The sequence below is a fragment of the Melospiza melodia genome, chromosome 6 (assembly GCF_035770615.1).
Source record: "Melospiza melodia melodia isolate bMelMel2 chromosome 6, bMelMel2.pri, whole genome shotgun sequence".
Taxonomy (NCBI): Eukaryota; Metazoa; Chordata; class Aves; order Passeriformes; family Passerellidae; genus Melospiza; species Melospiza melodia.
In genome coordinates, this window is record NC_086199.1 from 60545357 (window position 1) to 60564357 (window position 19001).

At 40.6% G+C, this 19001-nt stretch overlaps 1 protein-coding gene across 6 annotated transcripts in view; it reads right to left on the reverse strand.

The window, feature by feature from the left end:
• Window positions 1–19001, reverse strand: part of SERGEF (secretion regulating guanine nucleotide exchange factor) — a 141291-nt gene that overhangs the window by 70662 nt on the left and 51628 nt on the right. The gene's annotated exons all lie outside the window — the stretch shown is intronic.

Below are 19001 nucleotides of genomic sequence, written 5' to 3' on the forward strand. Positions count from 1 at the left end.
GCATATAAATGTCATTATTATCTATCTGAATGTGCTAATTTCTAGTACTCTGAAATTAATGCAATGGTTCTGTTAAACAATGATTACAGACAAACATTCTGTCAAAGTATATATCATTATTAATCATTTTATAGGCTTAGAATAAAAGTCATGACAGCATGTTATTATTTGGCAACAAAACATTGAACTCCACTTAAACAACCACATTCATTTGTGGATGTATAACTGCATTTTAAGTTTTGCAACAGAATCTGGGTTTCACATGTCTTTCCTTGTGGCAAAACAGTCCACTGTTTTTAATGCATTTGGAATACTTTCTGGAATATTCAGTGCAGCTGGGGAGAATCAAAGAGCAATCAAACACACATATCAGGGGCACTGAGCTCTCTCAGGAACTCAGCTCTCCCCTCGCTGTGCTGTTACTGCAAGACGTGTCGCTACAATTCCTCTCCACAACAAACACACTGCAGTGAACTCGGGACACTCAGCCTGCAGGATTACACAATAGCACAAAGCCCTGCATTTTTTTTTTTTTAGGGCTCAAAAGAAAAAGAGCACTTCTTATGAAGTTCATACCCTCAAACAACTGACTGTCAGGGTAGTTTCACTGGATGCTGTGAAGAGGCAGACAGTGTCCCTAAAACACCCCTTTAGAGGAAGCAAGTGCTGTCGTGTGGCTGTGGCCACCTCATTAGGGCCAGAGGGAACTCGCCCCACCATTGTCAGGTCTGACTTTGCTCACCTTCCATAACCCTTCTTTTCTAGCATGTGGGGTTTTTTCAACATCCTCACAGTATTTTATTCTTTAACATGCTTTTTACCCATGCAATCCTTCTTAAAAAACTGCGTCCAAAACTCCAGGCAATATTATCAAAATAATAGCAGTAATGATGTCATTATGGAATATTACCCCTATTTCATAGTGCAGGGGCTTTTTAACTTCTTCCACCAGTAAACCCAAATTTATGATAGCATTTTAAACATCTCAGTTCAACCTCCCAACCTTGGATGTGGGAAGACTAATTTTCAGGGAAATTACTAAATGTTCAAGGAAGCTCTCACACAAAATTGGATTGAGCTTTCATTTCCATGCTAGCCCTGGTGACCTTAGCATGTACTGCTGCTTGCGTAAACTGGCAGTACACAAGTACAGTGCCATTGAAGGAAATAAAAAACTTACTTAATTTCCAAAATATTTCATGTTATTTCAAAGAAATGAGCAGGTTATTTAAAGTACTGGAATACTACTGTGTAATATCATTAGAAGCATCCTTTATGGGACCCAATGCCTTTGGGAAATATTATTCAAGATAACTAGCAGCTGTTCAAGAATGCAAATCTTTGCCTGATTTCCAGCATGACACTCACTGACCTCCCCCTCCTCCACAAATGTGCATGTAAAAATTGAAATGTTGTGAACATAACTCAAAGCCAAAGAAACACCAGCACATGAAGAACTTCTCCTAAAATATGACACAGTAAATAACAGAGGAAGACAAAACCACTTTTTCATACACCAACTACCTCAACTTGAGGACAGAATTTTCTTGGTTCATTTACTTCCCAGAAGAGCTGCAGGCATGCAGCTTCTATATCCTCGTGCAAGAATACCAAGCCATGAATTTTGCTGACTGTCCGCTCCCTTACCTCTCCAAATAAATGGTGCTTATGTCTTTAGGGTATCATGTAACTCTGTTCTTCAATGTTGGATTTTGTTTCTGTAGCACTTACTAACAGCACAGCTCCCTAAAGCAAGCTTGTTGGAAATAAATAAAATGTAAACTTGCTTAGAGTCCAATGCAAAAATCAGTAAGACAGCTCTTCTGAATAAATAAGTTTACCATTTGAAAGGACTCAAGTAGTGAGACTGAGCCCTGATACTAGACACAAAGAAAGAATTAGGGAAAAGAACATGTCTGAAGAGGCTCTACACAGGTAATATAAAGGTATTTTTACTAAAAAGCTGAAGTAGAGAATCATAGAATCATTCAGATTCAAAAATATGTTTGAGAACATTGATAAAGATGCTGAACAGGACTGGGCCTGACACTGAGCCCTGGGGAACACCACTGGTGACCAGACACCAGCCAGACTGACCTCCCTTTTCCCACCACTCCCTGGGCCTGAGCATCCAGCCAGTTTTTTACCCACCAAAGAGTGCCTCTGTCCAAGCCATGGCCTGCCAATTTCTCCAGGAGAACACTGTGGGAAATGGTGTTAAAAGCTTTACTGAAGTCCTGGTAGAAAACATCCACAGCCCCTTCCTCAACCACCCAGCAGGTCACTTTGTCAGAGGAGATCAAGTACATCAAGTAGGACCAGCCTTTTCATGAGCCCCTGTCTGATGTCCTGGTTGTCCTTCATGTGCCACAGGATGGCACTCAGGACAATCTGCTCTGTGACCTCCCCAGGTACCAAGGTCAGGCTGACAGGCCTGTAGCTTCCCAGATCCTCCTTCTGGCCACTCTTGTGTCACATTTGCCAACCTCCCCAGTGTACCAGTACTGCTGATAAAGGATGGAAAGTGGATCAGTGAGCATTTCCATGAGCTCCCTCAGGTGGACTCCTCCAGCCTGAGGACCTGTGGGTGTCTAAGTCGTCACTGACCATTTCCCTTGGATTATGGGGGTCTCATTCTGCTCCCTGTCTTCCAAGTCAGGGGACTGGTACCTGGAGAACAACTTGTCTGATTATTAAAGACTGGCAAAGAAGGCATTACACAGCTCAACCTTTTCCTCATTCTCTGTCACCCTATATCCCCCACACATCCAATAAAGGATGGAGGAGATTCTCCTTAGCTCTTAATGCATTTATAAAAAGATTTTTATTGTCTTGCATAGTAGCAGCCAGATTGAATTCCAGTTGGCTTTTGGCCCTGCATGACCAAATGACATCCCTGTAGTCCTCCTGAGCTGCCTGCCCAATTCTTCCAAAGGTGATAAACCCACTTTTTTTTACCTCTGAGTTCCAGCCAAAGCTCCCTGTTCAGCCAAGCTGGTCTTCTTGCACCAGCTCTTCTTTCAGCACATGAGGACATCCTGCTCCTGTGCCTTTAGGATTTCGTTATTGGAAAATGTCCAGCCTTCCTGACTTCACTGCCCTTCAGGACTGCCTCCCAAGGGACTCTGTCAACCAGGCTCCTAAAGAGTTTGGGAGTCCACAGTAACAGTTCTGCTGACCCCTTTCCTTACTGCTCCTCCTACAAAGGGAGCAGGATGGATAGTGAAGGTTCTGCGATGGGAATTCATTTAGAGTTCTTGAATCAAACCTCCATAAGAAGTTCATAAAGCTTGATAAATGGGCAAGACTGAGACAGACAAAATTTACCGTGGTCAGGTAGAGCATAATAAATCTTCCTGGATACCAAAAAGAATCATTTAGACTGTTCAAATATACAGAAAGATTCTAAACTAGTTGGAACCTCTCAGGGGAACTATATAGCATCACTGTAGACAATTCACCAGAAATATCCATTCAATATGTAACTGCAACACAAAAAGCAAGAAATTAGATTAGTTTAGTCCTAAGCACACAAGCAGTCCTGGTAATTTATTAATACCAGTTATTCCACAAGAAACACATATTTGATAAAGACTTAGATTTGAAGTCATATTTCTAGGACCTCTCAGAGCCAATTTGTCTTTCTTTTAATGTTTTTTTCATTTTTTTTGTTATTGCAGTTGCATATCTCTAATTTCCTGATCAGAATGCCATACATTGTCCAGGCAACTGCCTGACAGAAATCCAAGTATATTAGGCCTGTGTTTGACACTGAGGCATTTATCAAGCTTTTATCTCACAAAAAGTAGGTATCACATTAGACTGACAAGATATATTTTCCATAGTCACATACTCACTTGCAAGCAACTACATCATCATCCTTTAAACTTTTATTGATCCAAATTCATGTCAAGGCACACCATTACTTAGCCAAGGCAAATACCAGGCTGACAGGCCTAAAATTATTTGAGTCATTTTGTTCAGTCCTTCAAAATACTGGCAAGGCATTGTCTTCCAACCAATCTTGTGAAACTTACCTGACATTCTGGGGAAAAATTATTCACGCCAACAACCTATACAGCACTTGAGCCATCTCTTTTTAAACTCCCAAAAACAAAAAGTTGCAGCTTTGATTTCTAAAATTCTACCTCCAGAAAAAAACGCTGGTATGGAGAAAAGAATCTCATTCCTTTATGATACTTCTGCTTTTTCCCCTAAATGCAAAATAGAAAATTCTACTAACACAGAATTTGCCTTCCCAGGGTTTTGCCAATAGACATATTTAAGATGTTTTAGGATTGACAGTGCATAGTCTCTTTTATTTGTCTGAGAGCAAACTCACCCTCAGTATCTTTTCCTATCCCTCTTGAGTGAAGCTGGTCATTTTGTGCTGTGGTAGCTCACAGGCCAGGCTGCAGCCAGTGCCTAATATTTTAATTCAGGGGACTGGAAGGATTTCCCACCTGTTGGATATCCCTTAAAACCTCTTATTTCCAACTTGTTAATGACTTAGAAACAGGTAATGCAGTTTTTAATATAAAATGCCCACTCCCATATTTTTAATATAAAATGCCCTCCTCCTGAATAAATTGTGACCACAGTCACTGATATTGCAATCACAACCTTTTCCATAAGGTTCCACACTGCAATATTTTGTTGCATCGTGACTTAAAGGAGAGCGAGGAGGGCAGAGATACTGTCAGTGGCTTCCTGCATGAATTCATCTGTCTTCCTGCGGCTCAGAAAGATTACAACATTCCCACGTGCACAGAAGTCAGGCCCCTATCCTCCTACTGTTAAATCACATTTTTCCTGTTGCTCTCACAGGGTGGCTCTGTAACAGCATACAGGAATCATCAAGACAGACAGGACAATTTTTCAAATAACATTTCATGAGCAGTGCTATATTCTCATTATAAAAATGAATGGATGCTTTAAAATAAATCCTGAAGACAGGAATACATTCCTCAGTACAGTTAGAGAGTCATTGTGACTCTGCATATTTACATAATATATATATATGTATACATATATTATTAGCTATAACATAGACATTACTAGATATATATATTAAATATATATCTGTAATATATCTGTATATTTACTGATCAGAAATCCCTTCACAATACCTGCTTTCCTTTCAATTTATAAAATACTATTTAAATAATATGTGGTTTTAAATCCTAGCTTCATCTGATGCAACAGTCCACGCCACTTGACAGAAGACAAAACATAGAAACTTTCAAGAATAGAGTTTTAATATCTTTTATTAAAGTAGCAGCAGATTTTTGCAACAGATGAAAAGTACTGAGGTTATATTAAAGTCAACAGCCCACCAGACTTCACCACTAATTACAAAACACGCCCACCTCTTGTGCATTTGTAATTCCAAGCAGCATCACTGTTTAACTGGAAATCAAGAGGCTGCAATTCTCCCTATTTCAGAACCTTCCAGACATTTGGTGAACTCATTTAACCTAAAGCATAATATGAAGCCCAGCTAAGAATAACAACAACAGGAAAGCCTTCCCTGGATATTCTTGAACCTGATTAAACTGAAATAATGGCATAACACAAAAACCCACCCTCATCTGCCTTGAGTTCTCAGTCAACCAGCTTTAGAAGTGATTTACCTTCACAAGGAAGGTCATCATGTGTGAGAGGTTAAGAACTACTGCTCCAGTGTGCTGTGCAGGACCTGAGCTGTGTGTTCTCTTGCCCACACATGATGTTTACACACCGGCAAATATCAGAAGTGTTGGAGGCTGGCAGTAACCAAAGATTTTGCCATTCTGACTTGAGCACTCTCTGGCCAGCACACCATTCCTGGACACACAACACATGAGAGCTGCAGCTCACATTCCCAAGCTACTGATGCACAAGGGGTTGAACACTTACTTCTTTGCCCAGACTATCCAATATCCACACTAAACAAAAGCTACATCCTCTTAATGGAGGTGGTCTCTGCACAGAACTGCTGCCCTGCTATTACCATTTCAAATAACAACAGCAACTCAAGTCCATCACTTCCAATCACTCAAAACACATTTAACCACTGCAGACAGGAAAAAAAAAAGACCAGTATCTGATTTTCCAACTATTTCAATGTATTGGGTTATCATCTTCTGTAGCAGATTTCACCTCAAAAATATCTGAGCTGTTGCAAAGTACAAAGCAGCACTGCATCCCCAACTACTTGGCCAAAAAAAATGGGAATGGCAGCTTTAGGCAATTTGTCTTTCCAACCTGTTGTCATCTTATTTACTGGGCTTCCATACTGTTGTCTCCTTATCACAAAAGTTCCATACCCTCCTAGTGCTTCTCTGGGCAGCTCCTCAGAGCACTGACTCTTTCTCCTTCACAAAGCAGCCACTGACCCCAGCTCCCCTCTCACCCAGCCACCCCACTCTTTTACAGCACTCTTCTTCTCACTGCTTACAGCTGTGACCTGTGAAAGTCAGGCCTGTTCCTAATCTTGGATAATTGGCCCAGCTGCAACTCCTTAAGGGTAAGATTACTTTCTACACTATCTTTGATTTCTTATATTCTATCCCACTACACCAACCTAGTGCTGAAACACTATGGTACTTACTGGGTAGGGGAGAGTTTGGTTAGCCGTAATACCTTTAGAATCACACAGCCTGAAAAATATTTTGATTAATTGGCTTACTTTTAATTCAAATGTTATATTATCCAAGAAAATACTTTTTACCTGTGTGGGAATTTCTGCTACATTTCATCTCTTTTTGAATCTTTACACCTTTCTCATATTTGCAAACATTTTTCTTACTAAATGCCTGAAAACCTTTTTTTTTTTTTTAAAGAGCTTCCACCTATCCAGTTGCCCAAAGAGTGTTTCATAGGACTACTGCTGGAGATGGAAGAAATCTATTCCTGAGCTCAGAGGATTGAAGCATTCCATAATTCAACTGCTGAGCACCATTTGTCATACATGTCAGACAATTCTGGCCATTGATTCATTGCTGAATTCTTCACATCACTTGTGTGAGGTGAAGCAAACCATCTGCAAGTGTCACACACACTTCTCCTTTTCCTATTCATCTTCTCTTTTCACCTCTCAGTCTCCTACCTTCTTTTCTTTCTGTGAGCACATGAAGGACATCCTACATTCACCCAACAAGTAAAAGAACAACTGAGTGAAGTTATTGTGGAAAAGAGCTAATAGATGAGCAGAGGGTCTGTGAAGGTGTTTCAGATCACTTGTAAGGGAAAACAAGGCAGTAAAATATTCTGTAGATTTTACTGGTGGACTTTACTCTATAGTCTGCCATGATCTAAAACAGAAAGGGAAAAGGGACTGAAAGTAAAGGGGAGTGCAAAGTTTCTCTTTTACCCTCCTCCCTTGGAAAATTATCAGGCTTTTGAACATTTCCCATACGCTGTTTCCTCATTTTTCCCACCCTCAATTCCTCACCGAAGAGCAACCAACCTTGTATACAAGAGAGAACAGTCTACTACTACTGCTAATTTACTCATACAGAGGAACATATTTAGCATAACCCTAAATTTATCACTATTAGGAACATATATAAGCCCATACTTAGAAAATAAGTTTCTATTTTGGATCTTCCTGAGAACAGAAGGCACTGCTAATTTTAAAACAAACAGAAATAAGAAAAAGCTTAAAATTAGGCTGCACCTTTAAAAAGAATAATTTCAGTATAAGACTATGATCTACAGAGTGCAAAAATTTTGCTTCTTAAAATAATTTTTAAAAGAAGGATTTTTCACATGCTTTTTTACGCAGGCTCCATCTTGACTAAAACATGAAAAGCTATATTGTCCACAAGACTGCCTGAAGAAAGAGGTTCTTTCAGGTCAGGATGAAGGGCAGTAACATTCACCTCAGCCTCAGCAATTAAGAAAATTGTTTCCACCTCTACAGGCATCAGTCCCTTGAAAACTGAAGGAACAATCTATTCAATGCAAACATGAATGAAATGTTGACCAGACAGAAAAAAAGACTAAAAATATACTTTGACAACAAAAGACTCTTTTGGAGGGGGAAAAAATGAGTAGCTAGGCTATCCATTAAAATTATTTCCCTGGCTTCCATTCAGATGCTGTCCAAGCACAGCTTCATTGTTTGGCATGTCGCTTGCATCTCCTCACGTCACCTTCATTCTCTCACTCAGATAACCTCGGATAAAAATACACAGAGCCCTATTCTAAGATTCAGCAATATTAAATCAGGAGCTAGCAGCAAAAACTGGGGCTCTCTTGATTCATAAAGAATTTTTAAAGCCCTTTTGAACTACAAAGCACAGGGAGGAGGGTGAAAGCTTTCATCAGACTGAGGCATAGGACTCAGTCAAGTTCACTTCCAAAGCAGGAGGTGTTTGTTATCCATGGTGAGAGGGACATCCAGTTACTGCATCTGCACATTCCCACAGGAAGGTCATGCAGCTGAGGGAAGGGAATGCTGAATCTGACATCCACTTCATCAGCCTAATAAATTTTAGATTAATTACAGAAAATTATTTCCCATTGCACTTCCACATCAACGCGGCTTTTTTTTGCTTCTCAAGCCTCTTCAAGGTACAATATTGGTACCCTTCAATCATCTGCCACTAAAACACTGCCAGCACAGAACAGGACTGTACACACACCTAAATGTTCTACAGAATATATATGAGTACATATATCTATTTATATATGGAAAGAAAAAATATTTATCCAGGTGAAACTGCAGAAGGTGATTTTGCTTGATGGACACCCCCCCAGCACCCTCTCAAAGTAGCAGAAAACTGCACCATCAAGCAGACTGGGATATCATCATTATTATTGTTATTTTGGTTTAAGAAAATGCTGACATTTTATGGTTATGAATGAGGAATAGCCAGCTCACTGCCCAGTGAGTACAAATTAGGACTCCTGCTGATGAATGGTCTTTTCAGCCCACCTTTCTGGCATCCCTTGTGTGCTCCTCTCCACTCCTCCACTGTGCAGCACACATCTTTTCCAGTCCTCTTCCACTGCTCACGACTGCCACCTCACTGTCACAGACAAAAGGCTCCTCTCCCTCTGCAGGGCAAGAAAGGGGACATCCCCTGCCCTGTTGCTGTGCTGCTGCCTTGCCTCTGCAAATCATCCTGGATTATCACCACAGAGCAACAGAGAGCCTGAGCTGCAGCCAGACATCAGCAGCCCTTCCATTTTCAGCATGCTTCTGTCTTATTAGGCAGCATGCCTTAACTAGCAGCAAAACTAAAAGCAAAACAGAAAGGGTGAGCCCGATAAGGGAGGCCTTATCAGTCTTTGCTGCTGACAAACCCCCCAGAAATGGGGGAGGGGAGGCCCTTTTCGAGGCAGTGCTTTTGCACACTGCAGTATGCAGGAGCCAGACGCTGCTGAGCGCACACAATAGACACAGTTGCCGTAGCAACAGCATCACAGGGAAATTTTTCAGCAAAGCTTCTCGCTTTTCACCAAGGTTACCTACAGATTACCACTTAGCACAGGGATCTGTGAGGATCAGACAACACCTTGCACCTGTCTGGAGCATTCCTGCATGAAAAGATGCAACAATGGCCACAGCACAGGGAAGAGAAAGGCACTGCAGGAGCAGAGCAGGGGCTGGGCTCTCAAAGTGCCATCTGACAGCAACAGCTTGCAAGCCAATAAACTGTCACCTCACCACACACTACAAGTGTGATCTGCTGGAATCAAGTATGCTTTCATCTTTTGTTTTGTTTTCCGAAAAATTACTAGATTAAAATAAAGATCTACTGCACATTTCTGCAGCAAGATACTTCAGTTTCTAATAATGATCAGAAAAAAAATCCCCAAAGCAAAAAAAAAAAAAAAACCAAAAAACCAAAACATATAGCTGCTTGTTTTTGTTTTTACACATACTTTTATCATTCCACTAATGCTGTTTAAAGGCAGAGAAAATATATGGTGCAGCACGTGTCTTGAGAAAAACTAGTCACAAACAGAGCACTTGAATAATTTACAACCTTAAACTACACCAGTGAGTTATTTACCTTGTTTCATTTGCTCCTCCTATTTTTTCAGATAAACAAAAACACATCAATCTTTTCCCCTTGAAATGCAAGATTTTTTTTACTCAAACATTTAAGTGATCAATTGTCACTCCCAAAGAATAAAAAATAAGGGCTTGTTAAAAACATAAGTATCACTTGAGAAAGCACTTCTTCATCAGTTGTTTCTGCTTAAAGGAGTTTTAAACTTTGACATTTTCAAGTTTTTGGCATGCAATCTCTAGACTGTGAAGCTGCAAAAGTAACCCCCCACATAATCAAATGGCACAGCAGAACTGCTTTGCAACTTGCTCACGGGATACAAATATCCAAAAAGACTGGAAGCTGGCAAAGGATCAAAACTAATCAAATTAAACAGGACTGTTCCTGCATTTATGTCTTGCTATCTATAAAGATAACAGCGTGTTCCTGAAATACATCTTTATGACAAACCATAGGTAATTTCAGCATCAATTGTGTATATATAGTTGCAAGCAAATGGCTGTCACACCACACCAGAGAGCTTCATTAGAGAAGAGTGCTTCAGGCTCCTCTAGAAGACAGGCAGTTCAGAAACTGTCTGCTACAATAGCAGCAGAGACACAATTATACACCCAAGCCTTGACAGCTGGGGGAAAAGAATCACATTAGCTCTGATAAGTTTTACAAAAACCTTCAAATTTCTTGGCCCTCTGTTAATAAAGGACATTGCAGCACAACAGATATTAACTTTACCTCTGGAAGAACAGGCAAGCTCAAGATAAAAGAAGCTACTGCAGCAACTTCAACAGGAACAAACTGAGTTTTCCACCATATAAAGTCATGACTGGGTAGCCTAAGAAAGATGCCACCACACAAAAAAAACTTATTCCTGTTGTAGGAACATTTTGAGTAAAGTCTCCAGCTTGAGTTAAGAAAATATGACTATGTAATTTCAATAGTCCTTGTCCTCTTAAAAACTTCACACTTACAGCAGTATGTTAGAGCCAGGTGTCAGGAGCAATGCTAGAAAAGGACACACAAAATCACAGGCACCAAATTCTGAATTACTGTGGAAAAGAAAACCTACCCCTTACAATGGAAGGCATCTTTAATGAATAAAACTGGAAGGAAAAAAGGCAAAAACTATGTAGGCAGAAGCTAACTCTTTACAAGGTGGGAGAAGGGAAAGAAGGCACCCTTTTGCTATGTACATGTGGGAGCCTGAGGAAAATGTAAATGAAATTTGTGAGAGAAGTAAAAAAAAAACCTCATCATCCTCTATCGCTAACACATCTGCAGAAGAAGCTCCATTTGAAAGGAGAACTTCCAATTAGAAGAACAAGAATAGCCTTACCTTATTTCAAATACAGTAGAAATGCAAAATCCTGAAACCAGGGATTTGCATATTAAGTTATCTACTGCATTTAAATCTGGGCATATTAGAAATTCCCTTCTTCTGAAAGAAGAGAACAAGCAGCTTGATTCCCTTTCTACTCACTGAACTTCTGACCAAGGTGTAAGACTGTCTGGAAGTCCTTTGCCTCTACCCTAAATAAGATAATAATGCTCCTCATCACTCAAACACACATCCTAAAAGCAAAATACAAGGAAGAGAAATGTTAGCTTGTAACAGAAGTCTGCCACTCCTACTCACATATTTATAGCACCAGGGTTGAGCATAAGGGTTGTAGAATTTAAAATAACAATAAGGATATTAAGGACTCTGAAGACAAGGAATCATATGGGGTAGCACAAGGAGGCACAAGGAAAAATGCAGTCTGAGAGTGCAACTATCCCACTGGGAAAGCCATTGACAGGTTAATAAAGCATTCAAGGGAAATGATGATCAAGTACTGATGATACAGCTTAAAACAGCAGTTTTGAAGAGGTCCCATCCAAAACCAGAGGAGAAAGGGTTGCACATTAGTTATATGGGAGAAATTCCAAGTCCATGGGGCCTGAAATTAAGAATTACATTAAAAATTGTAATTGGCCATACAACTTCCCAAAGAAACGGTTTTAGTTGCAAGGTCAGAAACACCAAGGACAGAACACCTAAAGCACTGGGAACATCATCATCTCCATTAGTAACTAAAGTTAAATTACTTTAAGATATTCTTGGCCAACATCGTGTTGTGATAAGCATTCCTAGGACAAGTTTCTGCTGAGAAGAAGGATTTGCATCTCTGAGCTCAAACTTTGAAAAACTTCTTTAGGAGATTATTGCTTTTAATGTGAATTTTTCAAGTTTTTGGTTGGTGGTCTTTAAGAAAACAGCTAGAAATTTTTTTTAAAGATGTGAAAATAAGTACATTTTCTGAAACCCAGCATATTTTACTACAGTAAGAAAAGCAAGGCAGAAGTTTGCTTAATCCAGCTTGCAGGAACAATTGTAAACTAAAAGCCAATCGCAAACTCAGAAAAGCCAGAAAAATAGGCCAGCCTCTCTCCTGACAGGTGACATGGAGCTGACAGGACTGAACAGGATGAACACACTGTTCCCCTCCATGAAGAGGTTAATTAAAAAAAAAAGTCACAAAAATCCCTACATCTCCTCCAAAGACTCGGAGTTCTGAAGAACCCCTCTACAGGCCTGTCTGCAGTACTGTCAAAGGATTTAGTCATTCCACAGGGAGAGCCAAAGATTTTATAATTTTTTAAAATGAGATCTGATTAAAATTTAACACAGTTAAATAACATATCTAGGAGTTTAAATACCCTACTTCTAAAAATGATGGCAAGTGGAAATTGCAAGACAAGCAGGATCTTGGAAAATCAGCTGCTTTATGTGACTAACACAGCAGAATATGACTTAAACCAGAGCTTCCAAAACTCTGGGTTATTACCTCCTCACTGCTATCCAGACTGTCACAACACACTGCACAAGTGTGAGAGGTTTGGGTGCCTTTCATTATAACAGTCCTATTTTAAAACAAAATTTCTGTCCAAAAGAGTTTGACCTAAAAGTTACAGCCCAGAGTGCCATGTAGCCCTTCAGAAGGATCTTGACAGGCTTGACAGGAGAGATGGCAACAGCAGAACTGCCTGAAATTCAACACAGACAAGTGCAGGGTCCTGCACCTGAGGAGGAATAACCCCATGGAATAACTAGTACAGGCTGGGGCGGATCACCTGGGAAGCAGCTCTGCAGAGGTACCTGGGGTTCCTGGTAGACAGCAAGCTGTCCATGAGCCATCAGTGTGCCCCTGTGGCCAAGAGGGCCAATGCTGTCCTGGGGGCCATTAGGAGAAGCATTGCCAGCAGGTCATGAAGGTGATCCTGTCCCTCTGCTCAGCCCTGGTGAGGCCTCACCTGGAGTGCTGTGTGCAGTTCTGGGCTCCTCAGGACAAGAGATTTGGAGTTCCTGGAGTGGGTCCAGCAGCTGGAGGGCTGTGAAGATGATTAAGGGACTGGAGCATTTCTCTCAAGGAAAGGCAGAGAGAGCTGGGCTGCTCAGCCTCAAGAAGAGAAGATTGAGAGGGTGCCCCACCAATGTCTGTCAGTGTCTGAAAGGAGGCTGTCAGGAGAATGGAACCAGGCTCTGCTTGGGGCTGCCAAGCAATAAAGAGGCAATGGGCACAAACTGATGCACAGAAGATTTATCCTGAATATCAGGAAGAACTTCTTTACTGTGTAGGTGATTGAGTGCTGAACAGATTGCCCAGAGAGGTTGTTAAGTCTCCTTCCCTGGAGATATTCAAAAGCCATCTGGACAATCCTGACTAATGTGCCTGAACAAGGAGGTTGGACTAGATGACCTCCAGTGGTCCTTTCCAACCTGAATCAAGTCTGTGGCCAAGCTAGTATTCACATAACACTGCTCAGGAGATAATACTGCCATAATACTGCTGATAATACTGCTCAGGAGAAAATCTACTGCACAGCTGACACAACTGCAGGCCTAGAACAAGGCAGCACAAGAACTCAAAGTCCAGAAAGTGAGCAAAGACCATATACAGTTTCACCTTCTCTTTTTGTTATCACATTAACTCCATATCCATGATTAAAAGCAAAATAAAAGAACAACTAAGAAGAAAAGCCTTGATAGCTTAGCAAGATCTTTACTTGGTATTTAAACATAAATAGCACATAAGGCACTCCATGATCTTGTCCACAGATCATGTGGTACATGCTGCAAATTGTCTTTTTAGGAACTGAAGTCATCTCCCTTCAAAGTGTAAGCCAGGGAATGCTGACACTACTACTGTTGGCACATGTTTGCTTACCCCTATATGTTTATGCTCCCTGTGTCAAGGCTTGTGAGCTGGAACAGTTTGAGATGGTCAATGGAATCCCAGAGCAGCTGATTCTGAAAAGCAGCAGTGACCCAAAGCACTGTCCATTTCAGTAACCCGCACCAGGAAATTCACAGGTTTTATCCGCAATACCCATAGTAGGGAAGAAAATTCAGCAGAGTAATCAAAGCAAAAAAGAACTATCACAGTAAAGCTGTTCTCAGGCTTAAACATAAAACTAATGCTGCTAGCATCCATGAATTTTAATACATTCAGTTCCCTAAACTGTCTGTGCTACTACAGCAACTGAAGGTGTCTCAGTCTGAGGCATTTATTCTCCTGTCTTTGAAATGCTATTAATGTTATCATTCATTTATTACACAGTCTGGAAATTATGACACTGAGGATGTCTCTTCTTTTGAGTATCCAAGTTGCTTACAAACCAAAGCCTTGTTTTCAAAAGCATTTTCTCAGTATCATTCTATGTGCATCACAAAATGAAACAGAGGACTTTTCAGTGGTCTGAGTGCTCCACACAACTGACTTCCCTACAATCATGATGAGCATGAGTTACTGGCAGAATCTGATCTGCTCTGTCCGTGCTGTTCCAGTGTGGATGTTCTGTTCTGCACAACAATTCAAGTCAAGATTAATGGAAGCTGGTTGCAGGCACACGGTCATGCCTTCTGCACCACCCTGCTTTTCTTAGCACCAAATGTCTGTGTCCCATCTCCTGTTCTCACCATGTCTCTGACAACCAAACCTTGAGACAAACAGGGCAGCAAGTATCAAGCTCCCTTATTTCTCCTTCAATTTTTATTTTAACCTAATCAATGGCAATCCCTCTGCTTAAGCCAACAAGTGTTTGGGTTTACACCATTTATCAGTGCTGTGGAAGCTTCAGTGGAAGCTGAGAATGTAAGAACCTTGCAGGCTTTGCCACCTAAGGTTTGAAGGCCTCTGAACCCAATCCTCTTCCTTTTTATGGATTACTAATAGATTCACACTCCAAAAGACTCCTGGAAAACACTCCCTTTTAGTATGGACCTTGCCCCACTGAAAAACAGACAACTACCTTTCTGTCTTTCCTTCCTACTCTTAGGTCTCAAATCTCGTGAGTGAAATATATTCCTTCTCAAATAAATGAAGTATAATGAAACCAGCTATGTCTAAGGCTAAAGATTATTGTGCTTTTTTTTAGTCTGTTATTGTCCCCTGCTTTAGATGTCCTCTTTAAGGTCAGGACATGGACGAGCACACAGTATACCAAAAGACTTACAGAAAGGGACTATTTTGAGCCACAACAATTAAGCTCCACAGTGACAAAGGCAGTCAGCAAAGGAAACTTTTTTGGTTCCTTTCACCATTTCCTCTTACATGCGAGCAAAAATTCTTATGATGGCTCTTCTGGGAATTTTTTTCTCCCTTTCTTTTGTAGTTTCCACTTCTCAGCTAATTTTGGCCTGTCCAACTAGTTGCTTAGAGATGCTTCAGTTTTTATTGCTCTTTTTCAGTTTGTACTGTAATTTTATTCTGAATGTCACCTCTAGCAAGACTAGTTTTGCAAGTGAAGCAAGAAAAGCTCAGAAAAGCCTTTTTAAACAACACCACTGAGGTCTACAGAGTAGCATCTTACACACCTTTGCCTCTCCTTTATCCAAAAAGTGCAGGAAAGAGTCCTTAGCAACATCTAGCTCTGTGTCAGCAGCAAGCTAGTCTCTGGAAGTCTGTCTGACAGGACAAGATGGTTTTATCCTCTGGCAGTGAGAGAGAGAAAGAGGGAGAGAGAAAGAGAGGGAGAGAGAAAGAGAGGGAGAGAGAAAGAGAGGGAGAGAGAAAGAGAGAGAAAAATAAAATGGGCCCTGCTAAAATCACCCAGGAAAACAAGTGTGTATAGTAGGGGAGACAAGGAAGGATAAAAGCAGCATCTCCAGCTCCCAGCCATGCCACTTATCCTCTCCAGAGCACTTGCTGAGGCGCTGTGCTCGCGATGGCTGGTAGGACAGTGCCATGCTGTGGACACTGGGCTCGCTGCTCTCTGCAGTCTCTGCAGGTACAGTAGGCCTGCTTCCTGACCCACTTTGCTCAGCAATCTCTATTTAGCTCTACGCTAGTGATGCTCCTGGCATGACAATCAGATACTGCAGCCTGCAGTGCAGCTCGTTCCAGCAGCCCGGCGAGCTGCGAGTCAATCCAGTGGAAAAGTACTGTATCAGCAGAGCCTAATTACACTGAAGTCATCTTCGGCAGCTGACGTCAAACGCAGCCACACAAAAGCGCTCCAGAGATTTAAAAGATGCCTTTTCATTTTGAATCTACTAAATCTGCTAGGCATAAAGTAAATCCAAAAGGATCTTTTCTACTCAAGGGCTGCAAATGGCAAAAGCTAATAGAGCTAGTACCTTTTCTTTGGATTACCTAATCAATCTTAGAACTTGTGCCACTTAAAATCTGCCATAATTCCTTTCACTGTCATTTATTCCTAACTAGAGAGGGGCTCTACACCTTAATGTCCAGTGAAGTTGTAAACTTAATCTCACTACAGCTATTAAAATTATCTTCTTACATGCAAGAATCAAATTTCTCCTTCAGACACAGCCACTTAAGAATTAATTTCAAATTCTACTTGCAGTTAACTTCAGATTTTACTTGCACATACATGTGTAAGGGACAAATTGGTTTTGGAAAATTAATGATTGTTCCAGACAGCTGGGACTGTTCTGGCTCCAAAGTTAAGGTGTAATAGGTAAATATCTCTGCGATCAAGAAACTGGAGTTTGGTCATATTTCATTTATCTGCAAAAAAAAATTGTAGGCGTCTCCCTTCTCTTATAGGGAAATATTGTAAAAAAATGGCCATAACATGGGCCTCAGTTAAGAAATCCAACTGCCAAGCCTCTAAGTTATATGGCAGTAATTGACTATACTACAAACCACTACTTCCTTCCTGGGCATTGAAGTTAACTGGAGAGTTCTGCAATGGATACCATAGATTGCTAATATTTTGCACATAGAAGGCACTGAAATATGAAACATTTGTGGGTCTTACCAAATGCTTGGCAATACACTTCTTCTATTCAGTGAAATATTTTTGTACTTTAAAAACTCAGATCCTTATCAAGAAAAGTTTTGAGAGTTACTCAGAATTGTTATACCAAAACATTTTAAGTGTCTTAAGATTAAATACACTGAATTTAAAACACTCAAACTAGTACAAACTTATAGACTGGTGATAAATAAAAGCAGCAACAGAAAGTACTGAACATACCCGGTGGGGCCATGAGTGCCTTACAGGTGTGGATCATTTATAGAAGGTATTGTGTACAGGAGGGAGCATGAGGAGCAATTGTTCACAAAGCAGTCCCACTGTGCACAAGCACAAGTCCAATCCTTTGCAGTAGTCTATTCATGTGCAATATATATGACCAGTTTTGCTGGTTAGGAAGAACTAATACTAAAAAACTAATTCTTGTGGCTTGGCAAATGCCACAAACTGATGGCACTGTGGTGGGTTTTGGCTTTTTTTTTTTTTTTTTTTTTTTGCATTTGCATTTGCATTTGCACTACCATAATCACACTAATTTACTAAATAAACCAATGATTCCCAAAAATGGACCCCAAAATACTTATGTAAAATCTCTCCCACAAGAAGTCTGATTATCCATTAAGTGGGATGATACCAGCCAACAGCAAGAGAAAACAAAATTAAACATCCATCAGAATGTGCAATTCATCCAAATTTCATACCACAGGCACCTATAAATATATGAGTCATTATTATAATGTACAAGGTAATTATATTTCATCACTCATTACCTTGACCCAAGGAGGACCTCTCATCCTCAGATGAAGATGCAATCCAGACTTGCATTTTTATTATTAAGGAACCCTGCGAGAAGCACAGCTTACATAAAGCAGCACCCTTAGACTAGCAGCTGTGCAGATGCAGAAGAAACTCAACCTCAAAAAGCTGCTGTAGACTGCTTCTTTTACCCACCAGTGCCCTCACATCAAGTATTTCACATTTAAACCCAAGACAAGCAGACAGACTCCAACAGGGCTGTGCAGGAAGGACGCAGCTGGGACACTTGTTAGTGACAGATCTACCATAATTCACATGCACCTGGCAAGCAAAGAGGGTATTTAAAAGTACAGAGCTTCTTTGTTCCTACCTACAATGGGATCAACAACACCACTAAGAGATTATTTTGCTGCCTAGTTATTTATTGAAGATAAGCTCACCCTCAGGGCTGTCCCAGGGCAAAGAGCCTGGCAAAGCAGAGATCCTCTCGACAGTTTTTCCACAGGACTAAATTTTACAGCTCATTTGATTTTAGCTTCCCGAGCCATGCACCACAAAACTAAACCTATACCTTAAGAAGTTGCTTCTCTAACCTCACATCTACTCAATTCAAGTAGAGAATACATAGTGAGGCCTTGGAGTTTAGGAAGAGCAAATGAATTACTATACTGGATCAGCCCACTCCAGTGACAAGTGTTTCACAAGCACATAACAGAAACCCTCGCCAGACAGTTACAGAATAACCTACAAAGTCTATTTTTAGGGTCCATAAAAGTTTATATCCTTTCAAGAGACTACACAGATCTTTGTTTGCTTTTTTTTATGTGAATTTGGAAATGCTCAATATTGGCATCCAAACATCCACTGAGCCCTGCTATGATATATTTCCTTCTCCAAAGCATTTGTTATTGTTTTTAATCAAACAAAAGCTGTCTAAGAATCCAAGGCTCTAATCTGAATTGTTACTGCTTGAACATC